This window comes from Macrobrachium rosenbergii, chromosome 47 (genome assembly GCF_040412425.1).
Source record: "Macrobrachium rosenbergii isolate ZJJX-2024 chromosome 47, ASM4041242v1, whole genome shotgun sequence".
Lineage (NCBI taxonomy): Eukaryota > Metazoa > Arthropoda > Malacostraca > Decapoda > Palaemonidae > Macrobrachium > Macrobrachium rosenbergii.
Window position 1 is genome coordinate 24335348 of NC_089787.1, and position 9689 is coordinate 24345036.

The window sequence follows — 9689 nt, forward strand, 5'->3', positions numbered from 1 at the left end:
GCTGGAATATTTATTTTTAAGAGTTCTGTATGCAATGACTGACAGTTTTCTTTTTTGAACTTTATTACCAGGCTTTTAAGTAAAATGAAGACATACGTATCATGCTACAATATTTACAATAGTTTCAATACTCATATAAAACAATGTCAGATTAAATACAATAATTTGCACAAGCTGTACGATAATTTGAACTAGTGTACACGATAACACTCTACAGAATCAGGAGTCTGGACTAGTGACTAGTCTCGTTCAGTCTGACTTTTGACTTTGAGTGACGTGGATGTGGAACTGAAGTGATCATAGGAACTGGGATCTGAAAACGCAGAAGGTAGGCCAAAACATACAAGATGTATTAATCGATTAACTATAGGATTATGAAGGAGAGGAGGAATCTTTATTTTTCTAATATCATTTCATGGACACAGGACTTGTACCCTACTATCTTTTTGTTACATGGTTTAAAGATGCCAGTTTACAATTTCTGCTAGACAGAACGAAATACATACTATCTCAGAGGTATATAAGATGGATTTTGACAAAACGAGACAATAGTTTATTTTAAATATTTTCAGTAGATTTTAAGCATGTGAATTCAGATCTCATGAGGCACCAGAGTTATTACTTCCTTGTAAGCTGCTGTGTCTAACCATGGTGAGTGTGTGTGTGTGTGTGTGTGTGAGAGAGAGAGAGAGAGAGAGACTGCCCATTCAAACCCGAAGACGTTTTGTTTTATTCTCTCTCAGTTTTCTTAAAATTAAGACAGGGAATAGGGCTGCAAGGCTTATGGCCCTGCCAGTAAAGGTGAGTTTCACATCAGAAGGGGCAAAAAAGATAGGATAGAAAGGGGTCAGTTGCCATTTAGGGTACATTTTCCCCTACCCATGGATCCACAGCACTTTATTAAACATTCCTTTGACTTGAGATACACTAAATCTGTATCCAGAACTGCTGACACTTTCTACAGCAGCAATGTCCAGGGTGTACTGCTTACTACACCCTTTTTCCATCTGATGGGATTGTCTCCAGAAGGTGTAAGTCTTCCAGTTCTTAGACAATCTTTTTGGGTGAGGTTGCTAGCCCAACCACACTTCCATGGACTTCCTGATACATCTTGAAAGCCTCCTATGATCCTATGGTACTAACTAGACCCATGTGTATGTACTTATGTATGTATGTATAAAAAACACCATTTCAGTTTATTTCATTGCTTTATCTAATGACAGTTAAGGCATAGCTTTGTTAAAATTCGTATACCACATCAGAAAGTTGAACGTTCGCGCTTTTCTCTTTAGCAGGTCGTCTGCTTGCTTCATGTTACCAAGACCAATACAGCAGAAATTCCAGAAATCTTCGTATATTGTAATTTTTCAAGAAAACACAACATTATTGGCAAAAAATTATTTATTAAAATAATTGATATTATAATCATAATTTATAATTAAAATTTGAATAATTCTAAATTACATTTTTAAAAATAAAGAGAATAGTTTTCTTAGTGATATGACAGCGCAGACAAATATTTTGCAGGGAAACATGCCTAAAACAAAGATATGACAAGGCAATGAAATAGGTAGTCTAAAAGTCATAGATATACAATTTTTCATGGTTATATCGCAATTTTGGTATATTTTAGATTTAATCTGTCTTATTTCGAAGGGCTGAAGGCGTTCAATTAGACAGTTTTCAAAAGTTGCCAATTGTCATTTTGACCTCCAATTCTCTGACCAATTTCCTTAGCTTCCAGTAGCTAACCATCATAGTAAATGAGACTTTACTCATTTATAGCCAATCCTGTATATTTACCAGGGCTAAATTTCGCACAACACCCTCAAAATCGTAGATGACATCCTACAGACATTTGTAATTAGCTGTCAGTTCCTTTGTTTTATTATTTTACGTAGATCTTTTAATTTTTCGGTTTTCACGCTCTTATATGCTTACCAAACCATTCAGACTTGTTTATATAAACAATATTTTCTATTCAATGAGAGGCTACCGCATTTTTTATACCAGTTTTTCAATGTTATTGCATTTATATTTTAGGCTTGTTTCCCATTTGAATGATGTCCACATCTTGTTTTACAAAACGACTTTACTGGAGCTCATATAAATGCCAATTTTTCTTCAATAAAAAAAAACTTTATAGCTCTTAATATCTTTAAATTTTAATTTATATTAAATAAATCGCTATTTAACTGTCTATTACACAGTTACTTAACATCATGTTATGTTTTACTTTAAGCCTTCAGTCAATTTTAAAATTTGTCAGCATTTTTGTTTTGCCAAATACCAATGACTAATCACCTTCAAAATTTTGTTATTTTAAGTAAATTATGCTGTAATTCGTGCTTATCAGGAGAAAATAATAATAATTTTTATAATTTAAAAAATTTTAAATGAACAATTAATATAAATATCTATATAACTGAGAGTAGAAAAGTTTAGACAATAGTTATTTATTGAAAAAAACATAATGTTAAAAGTTGCTAATTTATATTTTTATTTTTATTTATTTTAGCAATTTTTCAAATAATACTGACTAAAATTTCAACTCAAAGAAGACAATAGTTTATTTTTTTATCATAAAATATATAAAAGTTAGAGATTCTCTTATGTTTTACGCAAAATCAAAGGTTAAATTCTCGATGTAAACAAACATAGTTATCAGTTACCATTTTGTACTTTCTCATTTTATAGTTACTTTAATTGTCAATAGATGTCAATAACGGCGTCTCGACTGTGAAAAAAAACGAGCCTAAAATTAAATACAAAAGTTATAAAACGTCAGACATTGTACTAAAATTATAAATTTGAACATTTAATGATATAAAATTAATTAAATGAAGTATTTTAGATATATTTTGAATAATTTATACGATGATTTTTGCAAGTTGTGGTGATGCTTCGTTTTAGGTTTGTTTTCCCCTGTAAAAGCTGGTCCCCTTTGTAAACAACTTGACAAGATAGAAGAGAATTCGTAAGTTTATAGCAAAAATCAAGCTTTGTTTGTTCAGAGTATGTGTTTATTGTTTGTTTTAACTCATTCCAATGTTACGGCAGTGTTTAATTAATGGTTTTTTGACATATTTTGCTGATAAATCAGCAGTTCCAGAGAAGGAAGGGGTGTGCCATTGAAATCTCTATAAAGGAATGCAAGTTATGACAAACTATTTATTGTATATGTGAAAGGTTCCTATATCATCAGGTGTTTCAGTAATATCCCCAAAATGTACCAAAATTATCGAAAAAAGGAACGGGAATAATGCTCAAAGCTGTCAGAATAGGATTGGGACCTGTCACTTGACTGGAACCAAGGACTGTCAGCCATGTTAGATTGTGTGTTATTTATTATGTCGAATGTAATTCTTGTCCAGGCTCATTAGAAGTTCATTGGTATGTAGGTTATGCAGGTAAAAGTGATATAGAAATGTAACCTTTGCAAAAAGTGTTTTAGGTCCATACTCAGGGAAGTGCACCTGTGATTATAGACAGTTAATAGGCCACATTCACCCACAAGCTACCATAGCCTCTCCTGTAAGTGTCAAGTTATCCGCAGAGTGAATTCCCATTTTGATTAAGTGACCTGCTTAGATAAGGGCTGTTTTTAGAAACTGTCCTGCAAAATTCCAAGTAGACTAAACTTTGGCATGGAGGTTATTCCAAAGTTCATGTAGTTTTGAGAACGACAGAATCAGGCTCAAACACTACCTCTGAGTGGAAGCTTAGTTCATGCTTCTGATGTTCAGTGTTATGTGGGGAGGGGGGATTTCCATCGGGGCTTTGGCCATGTCAGGGCATGGCACCCTAACCCAGGTCAGGAGGATAAGGCCTGGTTAGGTCAGGATACAGTATTCTGGGAAAAGTTACGGGTTTTCATAGGTTGGACCATTGGTTGTTAGTCTCAGCTGGCTCCCAAAGTTCATAGGCAAAAGCATATGTATGAATGTATTCCTGATTTAGTTTAGCCTAGGCTACCCTACTGATGTTTTTTACCATACTTGAATTGTAATGAAAGATCACTGGTAAATTTGTATCCTTGTTTTCAAGCTTCATCTGGCGTTGCTGCTCCAGAATAGTATCCGTATAGGGACTAGGGTCAGTATATTGAGGAAAAATGCACATTAATCATTAACATTACCATATAATTTTTGAAATCGATGATTTAAACATTTGTAGCATTTAAACTGATTATTTTTGCTTATAAATGGTTAATGTAGACCCCTTTTCTTTCAGGCAACACTTTGGTCTGAGGTCCAGGGTTATTTCAGTACATTGACAGAGATAAGTGTGACATCATCTAACATGTTTGACAACACAATTCAGAAGGTTATGTGCATAGACTGCTGAACTATTAAAGCAGTTAGTTTTAGATGAATTTGTATGTTTTGACCTGAAACCTTACAAGTTACATTCCAGGCCAATATTTCTAACATGTAATTAATGTTTATTAGTTATCTGCTAATATGTAAGTTAATTTTTATGAAGTTTGCACTGGGATTTCTTTCCACTAATTAGTGTCACATATATTTCATGTTGCATTGAAATAGTATTTTTTTATTGTGTATTGGCATGGCTTGAAGTATACAAACTCATGAGTCTTAAGATATTAGATTAATTCAGGTGTAGCATTTACAAAACTCAGAAAAAATAGGATAGGGCAACACAAGGTATTGTAGGATGATGGAAATCATGAAATCTTGTTTTTGATTAATATTCCAAGGGATTTTCAGCTCAAGAAGGAGGGATTGTATTTGAAAATACAGATTTCTCAAAATTGTTGAGGAGGTTTGGTAGTGTGATGCTCATACTAAAGCTTATTGTCTTTGTTTTAAATTAGATTTTCAAGCAACTGCAGCTTGTATCAGAACTACCTTACTAGAGTCCCCAGATAAGTGGGGAGGGTTGGGCAAGATTTAGTGACTGTCATATGACCAATATGATATGAAAACTTGAGTGAGACAGAAATTTAATGAACATGAAATTGTGTATTTTGAGAACCATAGAACTTTTGGATTGTATAATTTTCATGTTAGTTTGCCTGATTGTAGGGATAATTTGAATGTATTCAAGAGTCAGCATAATGACTGAATAAATGAACTTAGCATGAAAGAAGCTTGATGGAAAGGAGACAGAAGTACAGAATTTTGCATTTCAATTTGATTGAAGCTCAAAACCAGCATAGTTTCAAGTTTTAGACTTGGGAATGGAAATGAATGACAGACAGAGATAGAAGGACAGTGGTTGCAAGTGTAGTTTAAGCATTGTCTTAACAAGGTTATCCTGGCCCAAGTAATCCTTTTCCTCTTACAGAGGTTGGCTTCAGAGGGTGTTAACCATAACCTAGCTTCTTGTCAAGTCTTCATGAGTTGAGGTTGCTAGTCCCAGACCATTTTCTACCTGGTTGCAACCAACCACAGTTGTAAAATCACAAGATACTCAATTGACCTGGGGGATTAAACTTCGGTCTACAGCAAGGTAGGTGAAATAGTTATCCTCTGAGTTAGAGATGGTGATGATGATAATTCATTTGCATTATAGGCTAAATGTTTATGACAAACAGAGACTATTACTGTGAATAAGTGGAATTTTAGATACAAGTGATTTGTAAGTCAGTAAGATTTATACAATGACTAACTCCCCATCTGTGCCCCTCTTGGCAATAAAGACTTGTGTATAGGATGCATAAAACCTTTTTATAGCCAATTATATCCTTACTTTGACACATAGTAAATAGAAAGACTTCAGTTCTCAGTGATTAAGTTAACTTGTTTCTCGTCCTTCCAGGTTATTTACAGCTTTCGAGTTTTTGAAAGAATTTATTGAATTTTGAAGAAAAAAATCCAAAGAAGTTTTGTAGCACTTAACAATGGTAGGTATTTGAAGAACATGAAATGTAGGGTCTGGGGAAATGCATTATTTGGGTGGGATAGTTGTTATTTGGAAGTTGCCAGAACTTCAGTTTTAGAGGTTGGTTTTACCGAAAAAAATATTGCAATTTAAAATGTTTGACTGGGGTCTGGGACTGTAAAAAAATAAAAATAGCAGCATTGAAGTCTGTGGACTGTTGTTGCCTGTAGCTAGTAAAATAATTTTGAAATGAGGTTAATTTGATAAAAAAAAAAAAGTAAAGTAGAAAAATGATCTTGGGAAGTCGATTATATTACGTAATTTTTTATATTAAAGAACCATTATATGAAATCTTAGTTCTGTAAGATGAGATTAATTTTACTATACAATTTCACCAGAAATTACGGGCGAGCTCAAATGTACAGCTATCATAAAGTGGTTCGTTTGTGGACAAATACCATGGAAAAGTCAGTCCGTGTTAGTAGTAAATGGCACTTTTTAAAAAATTAATGAGCAAGTTATGTAAGTACTAAGGATTTCAGACAAAACAAAGGTGGTACATTTTTGGTGCTGAATGTTATAGCCAAGTCCAAGTAATAATAATAATAATAATAATAATAATAAAAAAATAATAATAATAATAATAATAATAATTATTATTATTATTATTATTTAATTAAGGTACAAAATTATTTATTGTAATTTTTGTCAGTTGAATGAACACTCTAGAAGCCTCACTTTTTTCTTAATGAAATTTGCATCACAAGCTGGTCTCTAATTGCTTTTAACATAAAATGTTGCGTTAACTAAAATTTCATTTAGATATCTTTGAATAAAAACTAGTAATCTTGATTATACCTTTTGCCATCTGTGTTTTAATAGAAAGTGGCACAGGTATAGGATATTTGGGGCCTGGCTATAACAAATTATATTTTATTTTAATACCAAAGAAGCCAGAATATCTCGGTGGGACATGATGTCAATAACTGTTTCCTCATTTCAGGACCTCATTTACATTTTGCAAGAATAAATTGGATGGACAAGTTAAATCAACAGCCGTCTAAGCTTGAAATTCCACAACGATCGTCTGTGAAGAAGAAACAATTACATTTTTATTTATCAAACATGTTGCCAGTGATAGGAATGAAGTAGAAAAATGGTCGTATTAACATAAATATTGGAAAGAGTCATACTTTTGTATACACTAGAGCTATTAAATCTCACCTCTGTCAAGGGTAGGGTGAAGTTTATATCAGTGACTTAGCAATAGTTTATCAGCGTCATAACTGTGTCTCTTGGCCCAAAATCAAGGGAGTTCAGTTTTGCTCCTTGTAATTTCAGAGAAGGTACTGTGGTAGTTTTATCATAGGTGTCAGCTCACTACGGTGCAAGATATATGTTCCCCAAACTGGTTACTGGTGTACTGTAATATTGGCTATCAAGTGACTAGTATGATTCTTGTTACATATTTTTGCGATATGGACTATCATGCTGTTCAGTGTGTTGCGAGATTTTTTATACATATTTTTGGCAGCTAAGCATCATCCATCAGATGGTTCAGCATGGTTCAGAACACATGTAACTCTAAATACGTATCTTGTCTGTTTAAATTAGATGTCAGTTAATTCAGTGAGTTTTGGGATACAAAGTATTCCCCAAGGTTCTAGTCAGATTACTAGAAGCTGCCAGGTAATACAGTTCATGATATGTAGTTCATACACAGAACAAACCTTTGGTCTTAACGTAAGGGGAAATTCTCTAGGTCCTGCTGGAATCCGGCCGAAAAAAGTACAAGGATTTTGGTGGCAACGGGAGTTGGCCAATAGGCATGTAGGATGAGGGCACAGCCCAACCTGCTTCACCCCAGCTATGCAGTGGTGTACCAGTTTCTCTTGAACCGCCTTCATAGGACGCATTTCTGCTTTTCTAGCCAAGAAGCCAGTTATTCTGGCACTTCCTGCCCGTATTACCCCTTGGAGATCAGGTGTTCTATTCTCTTTTTGCTTGTGTGTTTGTGTGTTATGTGTGTGTTTTGCATTCATAGAAAATGCAAACCCATGAATCTTCTAAGCAACCCAAGCCTCAGAGAAGATGTCCGGGTGTGGGTAACAACCCTTGCTCACGTTATTTGGCCTCTTTGGGTACTGATCCCCATACCACTTGTAGCAGGTGTAGAGCTGATGATTGTAGCATTAGTAATCCCTGTCCTGAGTGTTGTATTTGTCCTCCTGAGCAATGGAAGCACTTTGGCAAGAAGAGGAGATTTGTGGCTCCATCTTGGTGGAAGACATGTCAGTTCCTACTTGTCCCATCTCTTCTTTGCCAAAATCTCCTCTCCTGGCTTCTTCTTCTCTTGAAGATTTATCTCTCTCATTCTTCAATTGCTTCATCTTTAGAAGCTTCGTGGGCAGGTTTGGGAGATCTTGTAATTGATGTTGCTGCCTCTGTTCTTTCAGGGGAAGGTAAACTCCCCCCCCCCACCCATGAGGGAGGAGGCAGCTCCCACTTGTACAGTCTTTTTAGGGGTAGATGCTCAGAAGCTCTCTGAGTGTTAGCCGTCGTTAGGCCTACCAGGGGTACCAACCTTTTCCAGCCTTTTGTCCCACTGCATGTCTTCTTGCATCCCAGTGTCATTGGTCACGACAGCTTCCAAGTCTTTCAACGGGAACTCTCCCTGGGTCTGTTTCCAGAGCTACAGTTTCTGTGACGTCATCTCATTTACTGGCCTTAGCTTCATCAAAGAGAGTTGGTGAACTTCATGGACTTTATTTACATTAAGACCAAAGGTTTATTCTGTTTATGAACAAATGACAAATTTTTAATCAATTTTTATTTTTCACAACTAACAAACCTGCAGTCTTTACGTATGTGGCCCACCTCAAGCCACCCCTTGTTCAGTTACCTGGGTTGGAAGAAAACTGGTACGCCACTGCGTAGCTGGGGTGAAGCAGGTTGGGCTGTGCCCTCCTCCTACACCCCTATTGGCTGACTCCTGTTGCCACCAAAATCCTTGTACTTTTTTTTAACCGGATTCCAGCAGGCGCTAGAGAATTTCCCCTTATGTGTAGATTGCAGGTTTCATAATTAGGAAAAATACAAATTGATTAAAAATTTGTCATTTTTCTATAATAATAAAATTTTAAGTAGTTATCTACTTGAAAATTGGTTATTAGGTATTTTAGGACGTTTCATATTACAGTACAGTGTAGTTTAAATTTCTATCGATTTATCAATCTTTGAGGGATTTTGATTATTTTGTATGGAAAAGTCTGGTGTGCTTAAGGATAGTTTTTTATTTAATTTGATTTAACCTGTAAATCTTAGTTTTGTTGTGGAGTATTCGGTAATTCATTGATCATTGCATACCTGAAGTTCATTTTATTTTTAAAAATAATGTATTAATTAGAAGTAATAGGGTGGTAGCCAGAATAGCAAAGAATAGTTATGTGAAATAAAACGTGTGAAATATTAACTTTCATAGAATGCATAAACTATAGTACTGTTTTTGAGTTAAATCATGCAGAGCCTATTGAATTTCAGTCATATGATCAATTTTATTCAAGCTGTAATTTTGATCAAATATAATTCAGTATTTTGAAAAATGGAAAAGTATTATCGTACAAATGTACATTGATTTTCTTATACTGTTAAAGGACTTCTGTATTTCTATGTTTTGCTTAGTTCTCACAAAGTCATGTCACTTTATGTAGCCATGAAAGGTAACTAGGGACATTTTTAGTAAAGCAATGACAGAAGATTAAAATCAAGGTAAACCCTAATAACATCAGAAATAGTTCCATAAAATTGTAATACTGTAGCATTTAGTCACTCCTTGGTCATAG

The 9689-nt window shown here is 34.6% G+C and overlaps 1 long non-coding RNA gene across 1 annotated transcript; it reads left to right on the forward strand.

The window, feature by feature from the left end:
* Positions 1 to 2917: 2917 nt before the first annotated feature.
* LOC136830670 (uncharacterized) lies at positions 2918 to 8440 on the forward strand. Its single transcript, XR_010850703.1, has 5 exons — positions 2918 to 2977; positions 4234 to 4359; positions 5311 to 5475; positions 5785 to 5869; positions 6851 to 8440. It is a non-coding gene; the product is annotated as an uncharacterized lncRNA (long non-coding RNA).
* The last annotated feature ends 1249 nt before the right edge of the window (positions 8441 to 9689 follow it).